Source organism: Lissotriton helveticus, chromosome 1_1 (assembly GCF_964261635.1).
Source record: "Lissotriton helveticus chromosome 1_1, aLisHel1.1, whole genome shotgun sequence".
NCBI lineage: Eukaryota > Metazoa > Chordata > Amphibia > Caudata > Salamandridae > Lissotriton > Lissotriton helveticus.
In genome coordinates this window covers 1,051,315,315-1,051,328,563 of record NC_136057.1, presented here as the reverse complement: position 1 = coordinate 1,051,328,563, position 13,249 = coordinate 1,051,315,315, and the positions used below count along the sequence as shown (strand labels likewise).

The 13,249-nt window shown below is 47.2% G+C and overlaps 1 protein-coding gene across 1 annotated transcript in view; it reads right to left on the bottom strand.

The window, feature by feature from the left end:
• The window catches only part of SHANK3 (SH3 and multiple ankyrin repeat domains 3), a 2,381,185-nt gene that overhangs the window by 1,758,602 nt on the left and 609,334 nt on the right, over window positions 1-13,249 (bottom strand). The window lies entirely within an intron of this gene.

Sequence of the window (13,249 nt, the reverse complement as noted above, 5' to 3'; positions counted from 1 at the left end):
AGGAAGAGAGGAAAGGGAGAATGAATGACAGAAAGGCAAAAGCAGGGGAAGGAGGACGGAGGAAGGGGTGTAGGGGAAGAGCAACAGAGTAAGGAGAAAGGGCAGGCGGGAAAGGATAACAGGTTCAAAGAAGGAAGAATGAAGGAAAAGGATGAGTGAGAGGAAAGGAGAATGGGTGAGAGGGAGAAAGGCAATGCAGGATGAAGAGGCAGGATGGTGAAAGGGAATGCAATGGAAGAAGGAGCAAAGGGGAAAGGAAATATAGGAAAGTGGAAAGAAGAGGGGAGAGAAGTGAAGTAAAACAGATAGGGCGTAAGGAAGGGACCAAAGAAATGGAAAGGAGGAAACAAGTAAAAGAAGAGGAAATGCAGTGGAAGAGAAAAGAAGAAAAGTGAAGAGATTGCAGGGGACGCGAAGAAAACGTGAGAAAGAAAGAAAATAGATATTAAGTGAAGAAAGGGAGATAATTAAGGATAATGGTGGGAAAACAAATTGAGGAAAGGGACAAAAGTGAAAGACAACGAAAACAAGGAGGGGATGGAGGTCGAGGGAATTGAAATGATGGATGGGGCAACCAAGAAAATGACGGGAGATAAACATTGATGGAAGGGAATGAGAAGGTGTAGAGAGGCGGAAGTGGAAGGGATAGACGTTATGGAGGGATGACATAAAGGAGGAAGAGAGGGTGAGAGAAGCAAAGTCAAACGGATAGATAGATGGAAGCAAAGGTGAGGGGAAAGAAGAACGAGAGAGAAAAGAGGGCAAGGGTATAAGAGGAGGAGGAGAGGTGGGGGATGGAAAGGAGGTAAAGAATAAGAGAGGAGGATGGAGTAAAGGGTGTAAGAAGTACAGAGAGGTGGATAAAGGAGGCAGGTGGGAAGGGAATAGCAGAGAGGGGAGGTTGGAGATGAAACAGACAAAAAAAATAACAGGAGAAGGGAGAGAAACAGAAAGAGAATTAATTCGTCTCCAAAGCATAGAAACACAAGCTTATGAAATGTTAATAACCCGGGGAGTGAGGCACGGCCAGAGCCGCGGAGCTTCCTCCCCCTCCCACCCCCTCGGAGCGGCCGCGGCAAAGACAACAACAACTTAACAAGATCTCCTTGTTTAATCTGCGTATTTTCTGACTTTAAATTATTCAGAGGCGGCAGGCCATCCTGAAATGTCACTGGAGCCGGCCGCCTGGGGAGCGGTGGGAGGAGGGGCGGAGAGCCGCCCCGGCCACGCGACCCCGGGGCGCTGACAGCGGGGCTGGGGGCTCTGAGAGCAGCAGCCCCACCAGGCTTCTCAGGCCAGCACCAAGGCTGCCCCCTACAGGCCAAGGCCCAGCTGGAAGGGCGCCTCCACCGAACCACGGCATGCCATGGCCACACCCACCTCTAGGGGGCGCGCCACCCCTCTCAAGGAGAGCCTGCCCCCAAGCGGTGTCCCTAGGGCCGTGCATCCCAAGCAGTGCCACACCCATCCCAAAGGGTATCTGAAAAACCCATGAAGCGCCCACTGCAAAGGGTGGTCCACACCAGCCCCCAGAGTGCCCCAGTCAGAAGGGGCCACTGCTCGAAATCCTGAACTGTGCCTTGAGCTACCGCACAGGGGTCTCTACCCAGTCCCAAGAGGGCTACAGCTTCAATAGGTGCAAACAAATAACCCCAGGAGTGTCTGAGCGCCTAGAGGTGCCTCACCAAGGTCAAGGGGCAAACATCCATCCCAAGGAGTGCCCCACCGAGAGGAGCCATCACACAACCCCACGCTCCCCCTCCAACCCAAGGAACCCAGCAACAGACTCGTGTGACACCACGCCCACTCCAAGGCCCGGCCCAACCTCAAGGAGCAACCACATAAAAACCCAGGGTGTGCCCCACCAACCCAGAGAGGCGGCCTCACCCACCCTGGTAGTGAACAAAACCACCTGCAAGGGACGCCAGGAGCCAACTCAAGGTGCAAGGGATGAGGTCAAACCAACCCAAGAGGTGCAACTGTCCATTCCAAGAGGTGCCTCTAACCCATCCCCTAACCACGCTGCCACCTAGTTCCAAGGGGGGGGGGGGCATACACACTGAAGAGGACACAGTCAGGCACCGCAGAGTCCCTCCCTGCTCCCTGCACACCAACCCTTTAGGTTTCCTTCTGCCATGTCCCGAAGAGTGACTCACACAAGTGGTTCGTCCTGCCCATCCACAAAAGAGCATTTGCCTCCCCACCCAAAGGGGGCTCCAAATCCAAGCCCAAGTGGACCCCCCATACACCTTCAGGGGTCCCTCCCATCCAAGCCCAAGTGAACCCCCCATACACCTTCAGGGGTCCCTCCCATCCAAGCTCAAGAAGAACTCTCACCCAGCCACGGAGAGCGCCTTCCACCTTACCCAAATGGTGCCATAACCCAAACCGACGTCCAACCCACCACCTTTTGGTCCACACCATGGATGTGCTGTGGGCTATTACATTTATTTTATACCTTGCAACACTACATTGAACTTCTCCCACAAAACATATGTGTTCGCCATTTATGTTGCCAGATTGATTTGGAAGCCCATAGCCTTTAAAATGTGCACAGAACAACAACAAGAACATTCTAGATTTGTGTCATGGCAACAGTATGCAATGTTTTATATTATGTTTTTATGCCATGTTAAGTTATGTCGGTATAGCACCTCAGCCGCACTATCTAAAACATATTTTCTTTGTAGGCCATAAAAGGGGGCGGGGCACCCTCGGGCCCTCTGGCCCTCGCGCTCCTGCGTCTCAGACGCCGGGACGTGCGCGGCTTGCGGCGTGCGCGTGGCCCTCCGAGAGGGGATTGGCCCGGATCCTCCCGCGCGGCCTCAGGGCGGGAGTTCGTCAGGTGCATTCATTCCTCCAGTCAGGGGGGAGGGGCAGGAGGGAGACACCGCAGAAGCGCTTCATGAAAATCCATTCTAGGCCAATTTGTGCAGTTTTAGCCCAATTTAGAAAACTCATTTATAAACAATGCGCAGGCAGCAAATCACCGGGAGAGGGAAGGAGTGGAGAGCGAGCGAGAGAGAGCGAGAGAGAGAGCGCGAGAGAGCGAGAGAGAGAGATATCAGAAGGGAAGAGTTGGGCGGCGCGAGGAGGGTGGTGAATGGTTAGGATGGGACTAAGCAGAGAAGCCCACAGGAAGAAAGAAGGAAGAGGAGAATATGAAGGAAAGATAAAGGCAACGAAGAAGGAAGGCATGCACAGCCAGAGGAGGGGGAGATGGATAGACAAGAAGGAGAGATGAACATGAAAGGAATGAGGGCGACACTTTTACGGAGGAGGGGTGGCAACATAGACAGGTGAGAGGGTTAGAGATGGAAGGGAAGTGAAGAATGGTGGAAGACGCCAGACAAAACCAGAGGAGGAGAGAAAGAACAGAGGAACTGAGATCAAGGAAGTGAGAAGGATGAAGTCAGGCCAACTTAAGAAGGGGTGAGAGAAAATGGAAGTATGGAGGAGAGAGAGCGTCAGGAAAGGTGTGTAGAATTGGGAAAGGAGATGAAGAGACTGGAAGGAGACATAAAGAGGGACAACTGAGGAGAAAAAGAGTGAACGTGGGCATGAGGAGGAAGGCAAAAGAAGGCAGGTAGCCAGGAGGGAGAATTGCATGCAACAGAGAAGAACAATGAGAGAAAGACTCGGGATGAGAGAAGCAAGGAGAGAGGAGGAAGTGAAGGTGACACCGTTTACTGAATGTCAGAACAGATAGAAAAGAGACACACTGAAGGAGAAGAAAGAGAGGGAGGAACAGCAGGTAAAAGGAGGACAAGAAACCAAAATGGTGAACGAGAGATTGATAAGTGAGTGGACTAAGACAAGAGACATCTGAAAGAAAAAAAATAGAGTGATAGGTGGAAATAAGAAGTTGGGGAAACAATCATAAAAATAGGATACGTGGAAGGGGAGAGACCAGGAAAAGTTGGAAGAGGAAGGGGGTGAGTCAGGGAGGGACAGCAGCATGGAGGAAGCAAGGGAAGGAAGGCGAGAGATAATGGAAGAAACATGGGTTAGAAAAGAAGGAAGTGTAATTGTACGCCCTTTCACTTAAACATTAGTTTATCAGTCTAAGACAGACACCTCTCAAAGTTGTTCAGCAATCAGATATGTGTATCACCCTCTTTAAAGAGTGTCAGCGCCATGTAGTTTACAAACTTCAGATATGTTAAATCTGAGGACTGGTTAATTCTAAACTATATTGCTATCTGTCTGCAAAAGTGCTTTGAAACTTCTTCAGAGGTATGAAGTGCTATGTAAATGCAACCACAATACGTTGCTACAGCAAAAACAAAAACATGGCAAAAGGGATCTGCAGTAATGCACAGCCCAGTTTTTTCTCTACTTCCTATTTGCTGTAAGGAATACCTAATAGTTACAAAGTTGCAATCACAAACTCTACCTGTTGGCCTAGGATTGTAGGTACCCAGTCTGCAATCTACAGATAAGACTTTGTAGCTTTCTTGATACTCATTCATTAACTGGAACACTGAAAGGTGGCGTGTAGGTTGGTATAATATACAATGTAATCCAAGGTAACACCAGGCCTGGGTGAAATTTGAATTACGCTGATGTAAATTGCATAAATCAGGAATATTACGTTATGTTTGTTACGTGAAATTTCTAACATTCCGTCATTACACCACTTTGTGTATATATGCACCGTTCGTTCTCTAAATTTATTGTGAATGACCATTCACAATAAAAATTCACCGCAATTTGTTTTGCACTTCTTAAGCACCAAATGCATTCCTACATCAAAAACTGAGGTGAGGACAGATTTTGTGCTAAACTAGAGCACCAAATTACAGATTACAATGTTGTATGATTTCATGTAATTTTGCTAAAATTTCGTGTAGTTATGCAAAAGCAAATTATGAATATTTCACAAATCCCTAGATAACACCATCAATAAAGGGCAATTTCCCGCCAGAGGTTTTTCCTTTAACCGCTACCGCGCTACCGCGTTTTCCCGCTGTGCGCTGGAATTTAAAAAATGCGCGGTTTGTGACAAAGACAGCTCGTCATCCGCGTAGCGCAGGTAACGCCCATGACGAGCTGGCTTTGTCATCAGCGCTGAAGGGGTTAACAAGAATAGGGGCTTTATTTAGCTTTTGGGGGACAGGGAACTCTGTCAAAAACGCATTGGATGTCCCATCCGCTATATTACAAGTGCATTATATTGAATAGAATTTCAAACCCACCAGACAAGAGATCCACCACAATTTGATGGAGTGCCCCATGGGCTAAACTCTAAATAAGGCCATATGCCATCAATATACACTTGAACAAATAGGGCCGGAAAACTGTAACCAAACATAAATATTAGGTGTCTGTAGCCTTTCTGCTTCTTGGGGTACAACTGCACCTACAGCGTAAGACAACAGAGCAAAGAATGCGGCTTCCTCTTATCCACTGAAGGGTGCTGGGTTATATTATGGGACAAGCTTGGCAAAGCATCAAAATGATTAATTCCTACAGTGTTTGCAAAGAGCTCCGGCTTTGGATTTACTTTTCTGATAAATCACTGCCGTTGGCTGTGAGGTAAACAGCCAGCTGGCCCTTGTGAAAATGGGGTCCTAGAAAGTGGCACAGGTTGTAAGTCTCTTAAATCTAGAACTAATTGAACTACAGTGCCTTTGAAATGTACTTTGAGTTCTGAGGCATCAGAGAAGCTTGCTGCGGTGGCTGCGATTGTAGAAAAAAATCAATGATACTGAAAGAAGTCAAGCCCTGTGCCATCCTTTGATTTCTCTAGATCATATTCAAAGTTTTCTGGTGCTAATGCCACCCTACTGCCTCTTCTGTCTCGGACCAGCATCTTCAAAACGTCCAGGGGGGTATTGTGGAAGGAGCCCCTCAAGGCACAAAGGGCTTGTGTGCCTGCTCTGTGCCACCCTAGGATAGGTGAACCCTCATTTCCTTGGGGCGTGACCCCATCAAAAGAAGAAACACTTTACCTCTGCACCTGTGTCATATTATAGACTAGAACAGCAGAGAAAGGAGCTGTCACAGGTTGCACCTCAGAAGTGGGAAATGGCCTCTCATGAACCCCAAGCTATTCCAGTGAAGGCAGGTGCAGTCACTTACTGCAGTCCCAGGTACCCCTTTCCCCCTGTAAATATTTGTTCCGGTCTGCTACTTCTGTAAAAGGAAGACCTGCAGCTTTAAACAACAGGTGTTCAACGTTTCAACAACATGCTCCACCCCGTGCAGGCACGTTTTTTGTGCATGCACTGGGAACAGCACATTTGCTGTGATACGGCTGCACTGCCCTGGTCTGCACCCGGCACACATATTTAAGGATGCACCGCTGTACAGAACGGGGCAGTATGCCATATCTATAATATGACCCCATTTGTGCTTGGATTTTTTCTGGTGTCCTTGGGGTGTTTTGATTCTCTGGTACTTTATGGTTATGGTCAACTCTACAAGCCGCATCTCTGGATTCACTACTTACGGTTTAGATTTTTAGATGCCTGGGGATACTCTTACCTACTGGTTATGTTTAGAGGCACTGAGGACCTACCCAGACCCATACATTAGGATCAAGAGGTCAAAGCAGGGTTTTCTTTTGCCGTAGGATTCCTCCAGTGCACAGTCTAGTTGGGGGTAAAGCGATGCAGGGTGACTTTGACTTTTTGTGTCTGTCAGTTAACGCTCATGATCACATCGTGTAGTTAGAAGGGTGCTTTGTGTGGAACTTCAACAACACATCAGGCTGCGGTCAAAGTACACGTCAAGTGTCTCCAGACACTCGGAAGCAAATATGCAGTAAAAACATAATAATATGCAGGGTCACTTGAATTATGCGGCAGGGTCGCGGAAATTATGTGGTAAGAAAAGGCAAATTTTGTGCCGTATGGCGGCACATTATAAATAGTATACTTCATTATTTTGTACTTTTTTCACTTGTTAACATTGCCTAGGCATTGGGTGCACCACATTACTACACGTTTAGCACCTAAATATAGCAAAAAGCAAACGAAAGATGGCCAGTCAACCTTTGCAACATGTGCAGCTGTGTTTATAGTAACATTTGAAATAGAGGCATATTTTTTTTTTTTTTTGTAAAATTTAAAACAGAGGCATATTTTTTTGTTAATACCTGCTGATTGTGTGGCAGGTGATGGATTATGTGGCAGAAGTGGCAAATCTATAGTTATGTGAAATCGCTGCGGCCACACAAGCACATAATTCCAGTGGACCTGATAATATATCAGCGATCTATGACTGATCACGTATAAACCATTGATAAATGTAATTTGCCTTGAATATACAATTAGGGAGAGGTAGGGTCTGTCTACCAAGGCTCCATGTTACAGCGAGAGAGGGAGTTTGCTGTGGTGCAGGGTGAGTAAGGGCATTTGCTCGTCCATGAAGCTTCTATCCAACAGAGATGATGACCACTTCTGGCTACTTATCTTCACTTGTGGTAAGCTTAGATAGTCTCCACTATACACCACTCTGGCTTTTCTGAGGATGGGTTTGCAGTTTGTGGAATTCGACAGGCTTGTGCTAGGGCGAATCTGATCCACTCCTGATAAAGCAATATGCTTCTAGTCTGAAGACAACCTCTGCAGGCACTTCAGGTCTGGCCCTACATGGAACTTGTTTCCAAGCTGGAGGAGAATGGACAGCACACATTTCAACTTCCAGGAACCACATTTCAGATCCATCCTGGGGTCCATGGTTTATCTCTTGAAGCTTTGTGTGGCACAGACCCTTTACTTAATCAGTCCACGGGAGATGGATCAGGCCCCAACTCTCAATCAACAAGGATGCGATTTAGATCCTTGACTGGCTTTCATTGCAGGCAACCCTAATACTATAAGCATGAGAGTTTTGAGTAGGGGTGCCGTCCAGGTACTAATGTAATGTGACTACTCACTTGGATTGTGGAAAAAGGTCCAGTTATGGTGACTACACGTATTTTTCGTAATGAGCATCAGTAGGTATAGCCGACCGGGAAGCAGTAAAAACACAACATTCAAAAATACATTAAAAAGCCACAACCACACCCTGTAAGTAGTGATTCCCTCTTGAAATTACAATAGGAGACACTTAGAAGTTCCCTAAATTAGCCAGAGAAAAGAGGCTTGATGGCAAGATTTTCCGGCTGGCACGTGGGTGATAATCAGGTAAAAACACACAAAGGTGTGCAGTTTAGGGGAAGAACAAAACAATGTAGTGTGAGAGACCTTTGACATAGATCTCACTCTAGACCTGCATCAATTGCAACAGACACCAACATCCCTTCCATCCCTGCCAAAGTCAATATTAAAGAGACACAATTTCTCAATGATGCCATTAACAACAGGCCTGGATGAAATTAGAATCAGCCCGTAAAAATAGCGGAAGTCTTGAATTTTGCATGACCAAATACGCATTACGTACTTTTGAATCATTTTTACCGAAAGGAGATTGACTCGTGCAGAAAATGTGTCTCAGGGAAACACTTTCTGCTCAACAAGTCTGCCGTCAGTAACTTGCAAAACTTTTTTTGGCCCAGGGTACTCATTTGCATAAAAAAGGCATTTCAAATACCTGCAAACTAATAGCAACATTTTTCATAATGTTATAACATTCTCAACGAATTTTGAATTTTTAAAAATCTTACACTTCTTACTAAGATACGTTTTACTCCAAGACCTGTGACTTTCCAATTGTGATTTACACACTTGTAGTTTCTGCATGAGTTATTATTAAAATCCCCTAATTCACAGAAGCACTTTGATGTGAAACTGTTAAAGATGGAAGCCTTTTTTGTACTACAGCATACATCCACTAAGTATTGCTATAAGGCTGCTTTTGATCCCATGCTTGGGGTAGTGGTGACTTTTTCCCGCGTTCTTCTGAAATAAGCTGTCTAGTATTGAACACTGGTGTTTGCTAATGCCTTTATGTGACTTTACCTTGATTCTACCAATTAGAAGACCCCCTGAATAGTATCTGGCTCTCCTTTACGCCCGATTCCCTTCTGTGCAAAGACAGCATCCGAAGAAATGCATTGATTAGCAATTATACTAGGACGCAGTGCGGCAATGTCTCATCTTCATCTACATGGAACACATACAGTTCCTCTACAAACCCACCCACGACGATCACCACATGAAAGCAGTACAATCTGGCACACATCAATAACCCAATCATCTACCTAGGAATCCAGTTGAGACTCATTCAATCTTTGAAATACAGAAACATCAGTCCAGTCACTCGCAATCACCTGGAATACTGATCATCTGGTACAACATGCCAATTCGGCTCCCATGAACCCAGCCAAGCTTCGTTTAATATTGAAATAAGTATGTCAGACATCCCTGACCTATTCATTCAATCATCTTTCACCACAACAAGCCAGAGCAGCTCCTATGAACCCAGGGAAGGATGCATGTCAGAATAGCGAGCATATAAATGTAATAAAAATATAGTGCTACAAAAATATCATAGCAAGAGGATTGACTACCAAAATATGATGGATGTGAGTTTTAGGTAAGTACAGATTTACTATTCTCTCCATTCCATGCTGCAAAAAAACCCAGACCACAGCCACTGGAGAGGACCATCAGACATAACGATGGTGCGAGGAACTAGCGTGGTGAAAATCAATTACTCTGCACCTGTAGGTGGACCTTAAGGAGGATGGCCCTCAGCCTGCCTGGACATCAATCCCTTGGGACCACGTCCATCATCACCCCCTTTTGTACCACTTTGTTCGCCATAAGTGTGGCAGGGTATGCTCAGACGGGAGTCTCTTGCTCACTTTGCCACTGGATTCAAGCAAGCCTGGCTGAAGACGGCTGAAATGCCAGAAACCGGTCCTCGGAAGCTTGTTTCCAGGCCAGGGAAGGCATGGCTTGGCAGTTCGGGCTGGACTGTTCCCATGAGACACAGGGTCAGACTGATTTGCATATGGCCATGTCTGAACTGGGGTGGCAGAGTGGGCTAAAGAACGGTGATGGATTAAACCCAGATCTGTTGACTGGGTGTGAGTGTTTGATTGGTTCAGATGCTCCGTCCATCATCACCCCCTTTTGTACCGCAAAAAAACCCAGACCACAGCCACTGGAGAGGACCATCGGACATAACGATGGTGCGAGGAACTAGCGTGGTGAAAATCAATTACTCTGCACCTGAAGGTGGACCTTAAGTAGGATGGCCCTCAACCTGCCTGGACATCAATCCCATGGGACCACCTTCCCAGAAGTTCATGTACCTGAGCTCTGCCTGACTGCCTGAAATCTCTTCGCCATCTGTCTGGAACTCTTGATACTCCACTGTCTGTCCACGTCGCTGTCTGCGAGCCTCATCACTGTTTGGCTGGAGCGCAGTCACCATCGGCCTGGAACTGTGTCAGTGTCTTCCTGGAGCACTGGGCTCTACTTAAAGCTATGGCGGACAGCCCACCATATGCCACGGTGTGGAGATCGTAAACTCTGTGACCCTGGCAGAGTACTCGCCACCATATTCAAAGACCTCTGAATGCCCGACGATGACCATTGGGACGTCAGTGTAAGGTTTCCACTGTGCTAGCCAGCGGGTGTCTTGCTAGGAGAAACTTGTTGGTTTGCCAGACTTTAGAGTGGACAGACCATCTCTTTGGTGTAATGGTACTTTACTCGACTCCATATACCCCCCCTCTGCCACTGTCTGCCTGGAACTATAGCACTACATGCCTTTAATCCGGTCACTGTCTGCTGGAGCTCTGTCACTATCTTTACGAGAGACCTTGTCCACTTTATATGTACAGCTTCTTTCTCATTTACTCATAATACATTTTATTTTATTTTTGGTGTTTTGTATAGCGAGAACATGACCCGAAGGTATCAGAGCGCTTTACACTGTAATCACATCAAACAATAACACGAGGTCCCTGGATATTAGATACAATGAAAAAAAATATTGATATACATATATACACACATATATAAATATATATATACAGACACATACATACATATATACATACACATATACATACATACACACACATATACACATACATACATACATACACACATACATGTAAATATATATATATATATATATATATATATATATATATATATGTCAACAATTGCAGGAACCCAAATTAACTGGAGCCACTCGGAGTTTAAACATCTGCTCTTTTATTTGACTGGCAGCTTGCTGACAGGCGACTTTACCAGCAACACACATCCATGTAAAGAATGTGAGAATTACAGATCCTTCCTGTGGCCTTCTTCAAAGGGGTGTCCTGCGAATGTTGGATTTGTAACGGCCGGTCCCGGTCGTGAAGCAAGGCCCGCCGCTGAGCGGTTCTCGTCAAGTGCCTACTATGGTGTTTGGAGTGCGAGGAGGAAGATGGGTTGGCGCCTTTGCAGGGTGGTGCCCGCCTGTTCACAGTGACAGCAAATACGCGGGGCAGGTGACTGTTGGTGCCCTCATCAATCTACTTATACAACAATTGTGTTTTATTGGGACAGTGAACAGCGCGCTCACTTGAGAACAAACGCAGCGCACTACAACAACCAGAAGGCCGTGAGTCGGCAACGCCCACCGCGGCAGGTGTTATAATTCAAGGTGCGCAGTGTAATCAGCGCTTTCATTTTGTCCGAACTGCACGCCACAGAAGAAGGGAGGTAGACTCTCGAAACGCGTCTGGCGTATTGTCTGGCATATTGACTTTTGATGCGTGCTCCTTCATGTCGCCTGTTTGCATGCTGCCAATAAAGAATGTGAGAATTACAGATCCTTCCTGTGGCCTTCTTCAAAGGGGTGTCCTGCGAATGTTGGATTTGTAACGGCCGGTCCCGGTCGTGAAGCAAGGCCCGCCGCTGAGCGGTTCTCGTCAAGTGCCTACTATGGTGTTTGGAGTGCGAGGAGGAAGATGGGTTGGCGCCTTTGCAGGGTGGTGCCCGCCTGTTCACAGTGACAGCAAATACGCAGGGCAGGTGACTGTTGGTGCCCTCATCAATCTACTTATACAACAATTGTGTTTTATTGGGACAGTGAACAGCGCGCTCACTTGAGAACGAACGCAGCGCACTACAACAACCAGAAGGCCGTGAGTCGGCAACGCCCACCGCGGCAGGTGTTATAATTCAAGGTGCGCAGTGTAATTAGCGCTTTCATTTTGTCTGAACTGCACGCCACAGAAGAAGGGAGGTAGACTCTCGAAACGCGTCGGGCGTATTGTCTGGCATATTGACTTTTGATGCGTGCTCCTTCATGTCGCCTGTTTGCATGCTGCCAATAAAGAATGTGAGAATTACAGATCCTTCCTGTGGCCTTCTTCAAAGGGGTGTCCTGCGAATGTTGGATTTGTAACGGCCGGTCCCGGTCGTGAAGCAAGGCCCGCCGCTGAGCGGTTCTCGTCAAGTGCCTACTATGGTGTTTGGAGTGCGAGGAGGAAGATGGGTTGGCGCCTTTGCAGGGTGGTGCCCGCATGTTCACAGTGACAGCAAATACGCGGGGCAGGTGACTGTTGGTGCCCTCATCAATCTACTTATACAACAATTGTGTTTTATTGGGACAGTGAACAGCGCGCTCACTTGAGAACGAACGCAGCGCACTACAACAACCAGAAGGCCGTGAGTCGGCAACGCCCACCGCGGCAGGTGTTATAATTCAAGGTGCGCAGTGTAATCAGCGCTTTCATTTTGTCCGAACTGCACGCCACAGAAGAAGGGAGGTAGACTCTCGAAACGCGTCTGGCGTATTGTCTGGCATATTGACTTTTGATGCGTGCTCCTTCATGTCGCCTGTTTGCATGCTGCCAATAAAGAATGTGAGAATTACAGATCCTTCCTGTGGCCTTCTTCAAAGGGGTGTCCTGCGAATGTTGGATTTGTAACGGCCGGTCCCGGTCGTGAAGCAAGGCCCGCCGCTGAGCGGTTCTCGTCAAGTGCCTACTATGGTGTTTGGAGTGCGAGGAGGAAGATGGGTTGGCGCCTTTGCAGGGTGGTGCCCGCCTGTTCACAGTGACAGCAAATACGCGGGGCAGGTGACTGTTGGTGCCCTCATCAATCTACTTATACAACAATTGTGTTTTATTGGGACAGTGAACAGCGCGCTCACTTGAGAACGAACGCAGCGCACTACAACAACCAGAAGGCCGTGAGTCGGCAACGCCCACCGCGGCAGGTGTTATAATTCAAGGTGCGCAGTGTAATCAGCGCTTTCATTTTGTCCGAACTGCACGCCACAGAAGAAGGGAGGTAGACTCTCGAAACGCGTCTGGCGTATTGTCTGGCATATTGACTTTTGATGCGTG